Raw genomic sequence first — 14405 nt, 5'->3', positions numbered from 1 at the left:
AATTTTTTGTAGTACCTGTTAACGATCATCAAGTTTTAGTTTAAATGAAAACCCGAAGAACCACGAACCAGAACAATTTCCTGTTATTTTTACTTTCATTTTGTTGATGGCACCAATGTACCAATATTCAGTCCATTAATTACTTAAGAAGTTGGCCTTAGCACAGTGGCGTTTCTAGGAAGCATCAGGTAAGGGGGCCTAGCAGGGTTCACAACATTTTCCAAGGGGGCCATATGCCATTCTTTCACTATGTAACTTGATAAAAATTGAGGAGGGGTAGGGTGGGGGGACCCGGCCAGCCTCTTTTCATTTTGTTTGCCTACTTGTTGTTTGCAAGGGTGTTCATAAGGTAGATGGTTCACCATTCTTTTCATTTGTCGGATAACGTTAGTTGGTTGCATGATTGTTCACATGGTAGACTGTTCGGGTCTTGGCACATGTGTTATTTGTGTGGTTTTTTAACGTTAACGTCATACATTTATATTGCTTGGAAGTCTTTCAACAGTTCAGATGATGACAATTTCTTTTATTTTCACCCAAAGTGTTCAAAGGGTTAATGAAAAACGTGGGTGTAACCTACTCTAGAGTATTAATAAAAATATAAAAATAATTTAATTTATAATATATTTAACTATTATCACTTTAACTTCATCTAAAACTATTATTTTCAAACTAAATAATAAAGCCTTCACTTTCTATAGTTTATTTTTCTATCAAGTCCAATGTTCCCACGGGGTACCGTCTTTTAATACCATTGGTTACAATACTATCTATTATTTCTCAACAACCGTCCTGTCAACATATTAGAGAGGGGTTTTAAACTGTCACAGCGGACCCTGTTTATTTAACCTCTCAAATGTTTCAATATTTAGCAGACGTTTCAAAAAATGATTTGTATGAGTGGGGAGTGAATTGTTATTAGAGATCTATAGAATACTAGAACATTAGATTTGTGTAGACAGTGAAATTAAAATCATTATTTGTATTTTTTAGATTGTATTTTAGTGATACCTGGGTGGCTAATAATATTTGACTAATGAACGGGTTACTTTTATATTATTTCATAGATTACCTCCCCTGTCAGTTTTTGTACGATTCTGTAGCGGGTAGCACAAATCTTTAGCCATTAACATAACGTCTTTTCCTTGGTTACGCCAAACAAATGGCGGTTGTGGGTTGTAATCTCGGACGTTGTCTTCAATTTCGATGCACTTGAATAAATCCAACTCATTTATCATTCCAGTCGACCCAGCTGTAAATGAGTATTGGATAATACGGGAATGATCGTATGAGTTTTGGCCAAGGATCAGCAGGTAGAATGGGTCCTTAGTGAAAATAAGTTTATCTTTGTAATATATACAGTAGTTTCTTTTTTTTCTTTTCTTGATACAAATGCAAAAGTAGGCTAAATGCAGAGAAACCACATTACTACGTTGGATGAATATTACAAAATCGTAAGCAAGAATGCAAGACAAAGGTATGTATATGGCGTCGGGTTGCAATGAATAAACAAGTATTGTTTAAAAATTTCGGAAAATTTCGTTCGAATAATGCAGGTTATGCAACATAAAAATATATTTTCGCTATGTGAACTCTTCGAAAAGTGAGCGGAAACTGACAAACTCAGTTCAAATGAAGCATAAAAGATTTCGAAGATAACACAGATTGGTAGACTAAGATAATGTCTAAGGTTTACAAACTTCAGGAAAAGACAATAACGTATTGCTATCTCTCACCTTCTCATATGGACCAGTATTTTGATATATATCCCAGGAGGTTTGATATACGTTGATATTTACTGTATACGTGAAACCCCTACTGATTTCTACTTTGTTTTCTAATTATACAAATGTTGATATTGAATAGTATCAGCTAATGGAGGATGACACTAGTTTGTTTATATGTATTGTTGATTTAAATTGTTAACCCTAAATAAAGATATTAACTCTTGTTATTCTGAACGTGTTCACAAGTCGATACTGAAATAGCATTTACTCGTGTCAGAGATTTCCATTTTAAAATGTATGTAAATGAATTGTTTTGCTTTTAATTGGCCATGATTAGAACAACAATATAGGTTTTTTTTTACATTGGGCAATTAAATTTTGTGTTCTTCCTGATATAAATTTTTTAAATTTTGTCTTTGAAATTCATAGTGTTGAAAATGTTTGACAAAATTGATGAGGAGCTCAAAATGGCCTCAAACCATTTACAGGTCGGGGATAACTCTCAATCTTGAAAATCATATTACCATAACAAAAAGAAACTTGAAATTGGTCGATGAAGTATTGTTTCTTTAATGTATAATGATCACCGGAAATAGTCTGATGATGTACTTCCGGTTTACAGAAAGGGTGTGGTTTCTGGTAGCCATTAAAAGTTAAAAATACAAGTTTGGTCTCGGGGCTATCAATAAATATTGTCATCCCACTAGAAACATCATATAAATACGCCTCGAGTTATTCGTTTGATATCTCAGGAAACTAAAGCAAATGGAAAGTAACATCGCTGACCTGTTTTCAATATGATATAGGCAATGATCATCTGTAAGGGAATCATATTGCCGTCATTCAGTATTTGTATATTTTAAAGAGTAACTTAAAAGAATCTTTATGTGTAAATCAATGATTAAGTTACACATTTTTCTTACATATCACATATTGGAGAAAGTAGCCTTTGCCCTCTGGCATTCTACTCTACGGTTTCACCCACCTACAGGTGTACACACATATTGGCTCGGCTTGAGATATGAAAAGGGCATATGCATTTGAATAAAACACAAAGCTTGCAGTCAGAACCCTGAGCGAAATCCAAAATTATATCTTTGAGAGATAAGAAGTTGCATAAATATTTTACGATTAACGTGTGGGCCCTACTTTCTTTGGAGAAGACTGGCATTGGCTATAAACAGACGACAACTGAAATTCCCTTTGGTTACTTAGATGAAAAGTCAACTGTATTATTCTGTGGTAACGACAGAAAATGTACATTTTACAGCACTGAGTAAAGTGACAGAGGGACGACTCTTACAACTGGTCAGGGAATCTTTTTACCTAGCAGACGATAGTAAAAGTTGCTACCATCTGAGCTATTCCTTGCAAGACGTTAGGTACTCTCTATCATTTCTTTTTCATATGAACTGTTTTATTTTATGTTGTCGACAATTACCAATGCAAAATATTCAAACAAAAGCATAAGTAAAGATGAATGTTTAAATGTTGTCGAAGTAGAATTAGCCTATGTCGATATAATATAAATATATCTCAGTAAATATCAGATTCGGATTCCATATGGTCTACACTTTTATAACATAAACTTCGTGTAAATTGTTCTTAGTTTTTCACGAACAAACAATGCTTTTATCATTGCCTAATAACTTTAGACAAATATCACAATATGTCAAGATTCCTTTAACAAAGCAAACCATATACTTTTCTATAAACATTAATACTCTGGTGGCAAAATTCTTTTTTCTTGAATAAATTTAATCCAATACCATCCCGTGTCGGGTTACAATAAGAATTTGTGCCAACTTGAAGAATTATTAATATTGTATGGGTTTAAACGGCGAGAAATGTTGCCTTCAGATGATTTGTGTTGTGGAAGGCTGTTAGATAGTGGTTCGCAGGATATTGCTTGTGGACAATACAACTACGGTTATATCAAATTATAACCCGCAAAAACTTGTACGACCGTTCGCCCGTATTCTATTCAACGTGAAACTGCATCCCCCAACCCCATGCGTTTTTAAATCAATTTCAAATCTATTTAACGACTGCTAAAGACTATTTTCCACAAATCAAGATGCACATGCCACCATTCCACGAGAAAAGTAACGTCTGGCAAGTTTCGTTCGCTAACTTCAATACGTTCCGCTTTGCAGAACGGTAAGATACCGTTGCTCTACAATGGAGACGATGATTGACAGATTGTCCTGAAATATAATAAAAATGGACTTAATTCAGACTGACCTTGGGTTATAGATATTTTTGCACCCTGGCCACATGATGATCAGGACATTGTCGCGCAAAGTACGTGACTAATTAATAATAGTATCTTTATTCATGTATAAACAAATTGCATTTTTTCGTGGTATAGCTCATTAGCATATAATACTTCCTAAGAGTGATTTTATGCAGACATTGGGTAGCTTTTGTATTGGCCATTGAAGATTTCAATCAAATGTACCACATTGTCTTCAATAATAACATGAACTGTATAGTAAAGGACCAGTGATTGAAAGACAATAGAATGTTTTCTGGTATTATAGTGTTTGGTACTGGCTAGTTCAATAACTGATCATCATTCCTATGGTAATTCTTAGTACAACTATCATAGTTCATTATAACTACTTGGTACTTATAAAACTCTAGGGTATCATTGTGTGCTATTACTTCAGTTGTTTAGTGCTAATATTGCTGTAGTATATACATTGATTAGGTTTCAGTTCAGATGCCTGATTTTAACAAAAAGACGTGACTAACTTAGCAATAGTTTTGCTAGAAAAATAAATTTACAGCTTTTATGTTAATGTTTTGCAATTGGCATAATCTGAGAGCAATTTGATTTTCTACTACTACTAGTGGCTCCCTCCGAGATAATCTGACAATTCCAGGACAGTAACTGCATTGCTGAAACATTCTGACAACCGAACAATCACATTACTGCAACTAAACTCCATACATCATCTGGATACACTACTTGCTCCTCCGAAAAATCAAGTCGGGCTACGGGCCTGGATAATTCGCACCAACCTCACATTTACCTCAAGTCGCTCATGTTCTACTTTCTAGTTTTGGTCTGACAGTCGGCCCGAAAATACGCTCAAGTCGACTACAGCGGAGATGCTTTTGACCTCAACTTTCAAAAACGGGATGTTTCTTTTCATGTGTGTTATGTTGTATAATTTATGTAAAAAAAGAAAACTCATGATAACATAATGTGTAAGCGACATTTTGAATAAATCTGCGCCTTCTACAATTACTCCGTAAGTCCTTTCAATAACTTCTAGAAATGTACATATCGTTGTTCTTTTGCTCGATAATCTATAATCTTTGGAGAACCATCAAAGGGAAATTGTTCATATACCTTCAAGTGGATTAAGATAATCCCAGGAATAATACCCTGTTTGGTTGATTTAAATCATTATTAATATTCATAATTCTCTCGATAATAAATGAACCGGACTTTATTTATCCATTTAATAAGTTAATACGTTTAGTCAACACATTTCATACCTAAACAGGATTAAGGTACCAGTATATGTTTTCAGTTTAAAGTAGCGGTGCTTTTGATCATTTTTTGTAAAATTAATTTTGATAATCTTTTTAATTATTAATTATGATATTTTGATAATTTTGATTTTTTGATAAAAAATATTAATTATATTATCTCAAAATTGGTTATTAAATTTTAAAATACTCCTGTCGGCGTTTTAAGAAGTATTTGGAAATGTGTACACAAAACATATAAGTGTGTCTTATAACTTTGAAACAAGCTAAAAGTAAGGTATACCTGCTTTGCCTGGTTCGGATAACGTCGCACAAGGTATGTAATGACTTCATTTTCGTTAACATTAAAATTTAATTGCCATTTAAATTTAAAATTACGGTGCTTCATGTACCATGATAAGTTAAAGGATACTATGATATTATGGAACATTTTGTCGCAAATTCGAAATTGGTGTGATTGGATTTGAATTCATCATTTTTAAGACTTGATAGTTCAAGAAAATCTTCCCGTTTAGGAAAATTCTTTACATAGAACATATAATAATTCGTCCATTTGAAAAAAAGTATTATTTGTCAACTGGGCCGATAAAAAAGGACATTGAACTGAAAACGGTCATAATCTTATATCATTAGGAATATTATACAATATTTTCCTAATATTATTTGATATTCTCGGCAAAGGAACAATATTGATAAAGATCAGGCCTGGCAAATGTCATATGAACAAACATTGAGGACTATAATGTGTTAAATAATCTGTTAACAGTGTCTTAATACAAACTGATCTAAATCAGCTTAATTATACATGTATACCATGTTATTTATAGTTTACTTCTTTATATTAATATTATTATTATTATTAATCTTCCATGTTCTTATATAAAACAACAGTAGACAGCTCCCTGTATTCCTGAGACGTCCGACACATCCAAAATCAAAATAGAAGCTAACTGACAAAAACTCGGCAATATAATTGAAAGGGCTTGTCAAATTGACAGTTTGTGGTCAATCTGAGCGCCCGTTTTATTTCTCGAAGAACAAAAATTTATGATGGTTTGTTAAGTGGTCCAAATGAACACAGTTCCGATGAGAGGCTGCTCAAACCGGTAGCTCTAAGGCTAAGAAATACCTAACTAAAATGGGAATTAGATACCAAATAGAGTTTCTTAAGCAGTTTTTTTCATTTTCGTCACCTATGATAAAACTGTGTAAGAATCAACAAAGGTGATTGTACCAATGCTACAACTATGGCGTAAACATGTCGTTTCATGAACAATGATAAGTCTGATTAGAAAAATTTATACCAAGTTTTAAACTCTGCCTTATCGTATTCAATGTATATGGCGATAAGTTAAATGACGGTGAACACTGGTTTTAGAAGTAAAACGTATGAGATGTTTTCATATTTTGTTGTGGTGCCAGGCAGAGTATGGTAACTCTTTTAGACACCTGATACCACTTTTCATTATGAAATACTTACTCAGTATGATTGATATACTTCATATAAATTGTTAATTAACTGCTAACAATGTATTGCCAAACTGTTACTTTGGATTTCGGTTTTCGTTTGTGGTTTGTGGTCAGTATTATGGTTTTTTGTTGTTCGATTTATGATCTTACTGTACGATGCTTTCGTGAAAATGTTGTCACAATTTGAAAAATATTCAAGTGGATTCAGGTCGCTCTTGTTTGTCCCATACCGCCTGGTTCGTAAAGGTAATCTCATGAATATTCCTTCACTGGTGTCCCACTTTTCTTTGAATAATATATACATAATTTTTACCGAAATAGCTAAAAAGGGGATGTTTTGTGTCTTTTAGTTTGAATTGCTGATTACTTAAAACATTTACAAGTAGATTCTGTGTGAATTGGACACCAAGTCCAAATAAAATTGATAGAACGTAAATACGCTCTTTAACATAAGAGTTTGCACCTGGGCAATGAGTATTGAAGGAAACTTTACAAAGATTTGGAGCGGGACACACACGGTGAAAAGAGAAAAATAAATACTTCAGTTTGAAATTTAAGTCTTACATTTTACTCTTTGATTTTTGGCGATATTGGTGTAAATTTATCCATGTAAGTTGTCTTTTTAAATAATTTTTGATGAAAAAATTCTTTTTTTTTTGTTATTTTTTATTTTTTGTTATTTTTTGTTATTTTATTATTTATCTTTTTTTATTCATGTATTATTTATTTTATTATTTATTATTCATAATTTACTATTTCTTATTTTATTCATTTTTATTTATTATTAGGTATTATCATTAAGATGCTCGCAAGTATATTTTCAAACATGTTTTGAAGTGCGGAGATATATGGGGTGCATATGAACACGGATTAATTAATAACTCTTTTATAAACAGATACTGTTATTATAACTTAAATAATATAGATATATTTGAAGGTTTGTCGTTTTAAGAAAAAATTGAAAAAGGAAATTCCCAGACAATAGCTAAATAAAATATATTGATGGTAAGTAAAAAGTTATCTCATAATATTTACATTATTTGAATTCGATATTTAAATCGTAAAAGTATATATTTGTCTACAACTATGCTCAAGCCTAATTATACTTTATGAGTAGGGTTTTTGTTTGGTTTTCACTATTCTCAATATTCAGTAAAAATCAATATGGCACTCCATCGCTGAAAAAATATTTGGCAAGCATCAGTATTGAAAATATTCGAAATTATAACTTCTTAATCTTATTCGTTAGAGGATAAATCACGTCAAATCGATTTAAGTAACATTGTCGTTCCTTTGTTTCCTTGCATTATTGATTCTTATTTATGCAAGTATTTTCTATTTTTTGTTCTATATTTTGTAATTGATACAACCTTGAATCCGCTTGAATCCGTAGACAAAGACGGCATTGATCAGTATAATAAACTTTATCTTTTCCCATTTTAAAATCCAATAGTCACGGTGGCCAAATACTAGACCATAAAAACTTTGTACCGATTGCACTACAAAAATTAGAACTAATTTTACATTCAATATTTTCATTAGATCTTTTCTTTTAGTGCCAAATCGAATGATAGTCGCCGACAAATACACGAATAATTTACACAACACGATAGAAATCTATATAATATTGAAAATCTATTGGTTAAAAAAACATTTTATTGAAAAACTATTGTTGAAGCGACTGAAAGAAAATCGAACGCGTCTAATGCGTTATTGGTATACCGTATATTTAATGAATATTGGTCTATATACGGTACATAGCTAACGGTATAATATCTAACTTTTAGTTGGGGGTATATCGGTATTTATTTTCTTACTAAATTGTTATTTATTGGTATAATTATACACGGTAAACTATACTATTCAACTACTCTCAATATTTACTTTCTATCCATTCACTTATTGTTATCTTTCATCATCAACTCTTTGATCTGTGACGTCATACTAATCGTTGAAAAATTTCTTCATCAGGAAAAAATAATAAAATATAGCTGGAAGCGATTCCGGCATTGACTCTATTATGCCTGATATTGTTTAGATTTCTAGATCAGTTCCAAATTGTAATGGAACTATGTAAACTTTGGATATTTCTTAACCAAAGATTAGTTTAAGAAAAACTAATACTGTTTTATTGTATAAATGGATTATGAACTGAAAATATTTTGAAATCTTTTTTACAGCAACAACTTGAGTGATTGACTCAAAATAAAAAGTTTAAAACAATAAACTAGTGGAACAAAATGATGTTTTATAACCTTTTTTTTTATTAAAATAACATTAAACATTCGGTTGCATTAATCTGCAAGTTTAAACATGGAATAGATCGACATAAATCAGATGAAAATTGCACTTTACGTATCTGTGCTATTTCATTAGTTTGTATTATTTGCGGATATTTGTCGCACCTCTTCTATTCGCTTCTATTTCTTTATCAACAATTTTTTTCGTTATATTACACTTGAAGTGGATCGTCGACACAAACCAGATGATAAGTGAAATGTGCGCATCATTATTTGTAATATTTCATTGGTTTATATGATTTGCGGATATTAGTCACACCGTTTTTTTTTTAAAAGCAAGAACTCTAATGTTTGCTCTGTCTACTAATTCCTGAAACGGTTCCAGTTATCCACGTGATAGATTAAATAGGTGGAACAAAACAGAATGATAAGGAATAAAAGAATATCAAACGGATTCTATAAGTACCAATAAGATAGGGTAAGGATCTCATTGAGAGATATCCCGTTGTTCATTACGTGTTACAGTAATTACTAATTACCACTAACGACTGATATAATTAATTAACAAGACTGATTAATTGATCATAGGTTAAAGGGAGGTAGTCTCGGAATTTGTCCCAAGAGACAAGGTTTTGACGTTCATTTGGTTTTGCTCTAGTATACTAACTGTGGACAATTTATTGCAAGTTGCAATTATACACCATATAATGGTTACAGTTTATGCCGATATTTTGCTTCCTTGTTATTTTGGTAACTGTGAAGGCAACTGCCATGCCAATTCTTCAAATAGATTTATCTGATTCCTTTTATTGGTGAATTTCAGTAGACTATGATAATTTCAAATTATTTTATATTTTGCCCGATATATAATATATATTCCATAACGGCCTTTTTTGACAATATTTTATGAGCTAATTTTTTGAACGATATTTCAAAGCTTAATTTTACAACTTTTGACAGTATTTCGTGAGCTAACGTTTTCGACAGCATTTAATAGCCAATGTTTTTCAATGATTTTACATTATTTGATAAGTTGTTTGTTATTCCTTTACGAACTGAAATGTTTGACAGCATTTGAAAGAATTTTTTTGGCAATTTCTTAAAAGCTAGATTTGTTGACATCATCTGAGAGCAGTATCGTTTGAAAACATTTTGATAGTCATATTGTTTGACAACATTTTGACAGCCATATTGTTTGACTTCATTTTGACAGTCATATTGTTAGACAACATTTTGATAGACATATTGTTTGACAACATTTTGACAGTCATATTGTTTGACTTCATTTTGACAGTCATATTGTTTGACAACATTTTGACAGTCATATTGTTTGACAACATTTTGATAGACATATTGTTTGACAACATATTGACAGCCATACTGTTTGACAATTTTATTATTTCAATTTTTGAAGAATGGTCTGTTGATATTTGACAGCCAAATCATTTAGCAATATTGTTTACAATTTGTAACAAGACTGTATTTCATATATACTAGACAATATGTTTTTGCAAGACAGAGGACCTTAACAATAGTCAATAAATACATTTCAAAGGCCTCTTTGATGATAGTTTTAATATTTTTCATGAGCTAAACTGTTTGACAATATTTCAAAAGCATTTCGCTAATGTTTTAATGAGTACAAATACATTGTCAGATTTTAGGGCAGAGTATTTCAAAATGACAATAATTGAGAAAATGTTGTAATAATCAACGCAAGATTAACTAAATATTTAATTCTACTGTAACAATAATGTATAGAAGATGGTCTTATTCCATTTGATCTGCACACGAAAATAAGCACATCGTTGTCACCATGTTCCATGGGGATCAGATTTCAAAAGAACTTGGCCACTGACAAAACAAACTGTTATAATTTTTACCACCCTCACTGTGTTAACATGAGCCCAAGATCGAGGCGGTAGTCAAAGAGAGTGTTAAGTAATTAAGGATGTGTGTTAATTAATGACGACCCCCGTTCCTAACATTGCTAACACCTAGCATAATGAAATAACATGTAATCTATTACTAAACTTGTTAGAATTGACTTGAAATATTAACGTTATTTCTCCTCTTTTCCTTAATGTTTATTTCCTCTTGAAATAAACACGTAAACAAAGTGACTTTGATGTAAGAAGTTAAGTTGGAAGTGATGCCATCTGGAAGTCGACTGTTAGAGTGTCGAACCAATCGACTATACAGATAAAAATAGCTTGTAGACCACCTTATTCTGATATTTATACTAAATCTTATCTACCTTTTAACACAAACTGAATCATTGGTATCCTATGAGTCTCCAACTATATTTCGCTAGACCCTTAATATCCAATTGCTCGAACGGTATTCTGAAATCTGACAAATCGCTGGCGAACAATAGTAGCCAAATCATCAACGTTACCTAAACAGTTTTCCAAATAAAATCAAAATGAAAAAATCGAGGTGGATCCAATAAGTGTCAGCGGTTGTTGTTTTATGACACATTCGTGTTTTCTATTTGATTAAACTATAATAATGTACCTTTTGGGTGGATAGCTTCTTGCAAATTATGAACGAAAGTAAGGTTTGTTTTGCGGTTGTTATAATTGTTTACGCTTATTTTTTTGTATATAGGCACACCATGTAACTAACCAAATTTCATCGATACCGTTTATTGCTCCTCTGTACTACGAAACGGAACTAAAATAAAAACGTCACATATCCAACATCATATTGGGCTATTGAACGTAGTTTACCTGAAGTGTGCAATGAGCTTATCTTGCCATTGTAGCATTTGCCTGTTAACCCATTTCAGATTTTCAACTGTTAAATCATTTAATGCTTGAGCAGAGAGATTCGATTGAAGGTTCCAGTTGTCTTATGAAACTTAGAGGGCCTACTCACTAATTGTAACCAAGTGTCTAAGTACCAAAAAATATTTATTTCTTTTAAAAAGGGAATCGATTTAAAAATAAAATTTGTTAAATCTTTACCATTACCATAACGATTTAGATTTAAAATCAAAACATATAATGGTAAATTTATATGACACACCTTGAACAAACCTAATCATTGGCTCATTTGATTTACTGGCAACACCAAAATGGCCGATTGATTATTCAATAGGAAGACACTGATAACTTGTCGTAAATTTGAATTTATATTTATTTAATTCACAGGTGTAATAATAACACGATATCATGACGATCACGTTTATTTTCTACAATTGTTAATGATTGGAATTATTATAATCCTCTACGACATCAACAACAAATTTAAATTAAGATTGATATAAACTTTTAAGTTGGTTACTTAAAATTTAGGAATTTAAGTCTATCAGAGAATTAACGATGTTCATTGACAAATTAAAATGGTGGAATCTAAAAAATAAAAAGACACGAAAGTTTAATTATTAAGTTAATTAAGAGAAAAAATAATCTGAAGACAATAAATGAATTATCGTCTTTAATTCAATATTTTTATTTAATTTCCTTGATTTCTGGAGGCTATTTTGTTAGCATGGCAACACGATATTTCAACATTCACAGTTGTATCATCCGGTTTATACAAATTTTACAAAAATATAAATGAAAACGAACACTTTATTTAATTGTTTATTGTTGTATTTTGTTTATTTACATTTAAAGGTGTAAGCTGTTTAGTACACAATGTTTTTTACTTACAGACATCTTACATGTTGACTTTGATATCCGCTCAAATTCTGCCTCAAGACACCGACAAGCTGTGTTGTGTAGAGGTAAAAACATGCCGATTGAATAAAGTGTTGATGTAAAATTGTAAATTTGTTAACACATGGTTACTATAGGTAGTTGGACAAATGACCATAAAATAATAAACATTGATGACCACTGATGACCAGTAGTATTGACCATTCTTTTAACTTGGTCGACATGAAAAGCCAGTTCTCTGTTGGATACTAGTAAAGAATTGTAGAATAAGTTTTATTGAAACTGTAAATTATATAAGAAGAATAAATAGTAGTCGGCAGGGTGCCTCGTTGACTCTGTATGTTTCTAATGTAGTTGTAAATACTTCCCTTTCTTCTAGCTAAATACTTTACAGCTTATTTGTTCAGAACAAGAGAAGCCGTGCTCCATCAATATTCGATCCGAGTTTGTTACAAGTCGTAGTTTGAGTTATAAATCTGTCCTGGTGTGAGAAATTGATTGATTATAACGTGTCGATTACAATAAGGATTTGAGGCGTTATTAAGTTGTATATTATGTATTTGTTAACAGATACTAAAGTCTTATCAACAAATTTGTTTATGAGCTCATCTTCATCTTCGTCTGATAGTTAATGTAGGGGGACGATGAGGCCTGTGATAGGTCAGGGAATGAACATTTAAGCCCTGAAAATTGAAAAACAAGTCTTCCCTCGCACCAAGTGCAACAGAATTTTTAATTTTTGAAATTTCATTGTACATAATTTGTGCATGATGATATTGAAAGTAAATTTAATACCTGTATCGACATGTACGCTTTCCAGAAGTAAAAATTACATTATTTTGATTCATATGGGAATTCAAATTTCCCCATTCTGTAAACAGTGGCAATAAAGGCTTCTCTTTTTCAACAGTTCGAAATCGTGACAGATAACGTTAATGCTGCTGCCCTTGCAAACTTACCTCATTGCACACTGCATGGCATTGTACGTCCTTATCAGCACTAGCATGATTAGAAATTGAGAATATGTACAAAGACCGATTTTGATATCGTTATTATATGGTGACTAAAAGTTGATATCGCTGACCAAATGTTAGCCTTAGTAGATTATCTGTTAGTAATGATATAACAGTCACTATACTAATCTATACCTACCCCATTATTTATGATAGTTTCAAGTAGGGAATTATTACCTATATGGTTTCATATTAAATATAATAGAAGTTTATGGGTATTATAACACTTTAGTCTGTATTGTTCCAACTCTTGAGAATATAGCTACATTACTGTTATATCATTTTAATTAAAATATTATCATTAAAAATTTACAAATTATTACTTTGTTAGTAATTCATCCAAACCATAGAAAAGATTTAGCTTCGCCCTACAGACGAGGTCGTATATGAAATAATGAAGCAACCGAAATTTAAATTTTTTTTTTAAATATCTCAAAATATGGAAAAAATTTGAATTAACAAACAAACTGTTTTGAACAAGAACATAAAACCATTATGAATTTTTAAGAACTTGATTGAAATTGTTACTTATTGAATTATTAAGTGGACACATTTCATGCACAGAATCAATGCAACAGATATGGAATTATATTGTTGTATACCATATGAACTTTTCGGATCTTATTTCGGCATAAGAGAACTAAAAGAAAATTCACAAATGTGACGCCATTTTTTCCAAACTTTACAAATTACCCAAATTGCATAAAAGTTGATAATTTAAAAATTATCCAATTTTTACATTGTCATGTGAAATACATAATTGAAAACATGGTAGATAGTGAGAGA

At 31.4% G+C, this 14405-nt stretch overlaps 1 protein-coding gene across 1 annotated transcript in view; it reads left to right on the top strand.

Moving 5' to 3' along the window:
* LOTGIDRAFT_205056 (hypothetical protein) overlaps positions 1-7442 on the top strand; it is a 33018-nt gene extending 25576 nt beyond the window's left edge. Inside the window, exon 5 of the mRNA XM_009047730.1 lies at positions 7422-7442. The gene's annotated coding sequence lies outside the window, so the exon portion shown is untranslated. The remainder of the gene's footprint in view (positions 1-7421) is intronic.
* Positions 7443-14405: the final 6963 nt, after the last annotated feature.

This window comes from Lottia gigantea (assembly GCF_000327385.1).
Source record: "Lottia gigantea unplaced genomic scaffold LOTGIsca_116, whole genome shotgun sequence".
Lineage (NCBI taxonomy): Eukaryota > Metazoa > Mollusca > Gastropoda > Lottiidae > Lottia > Lottia gigantea.
This window is presented reverse-complemented; position numbering and strand designations above follow the sequence as displayed.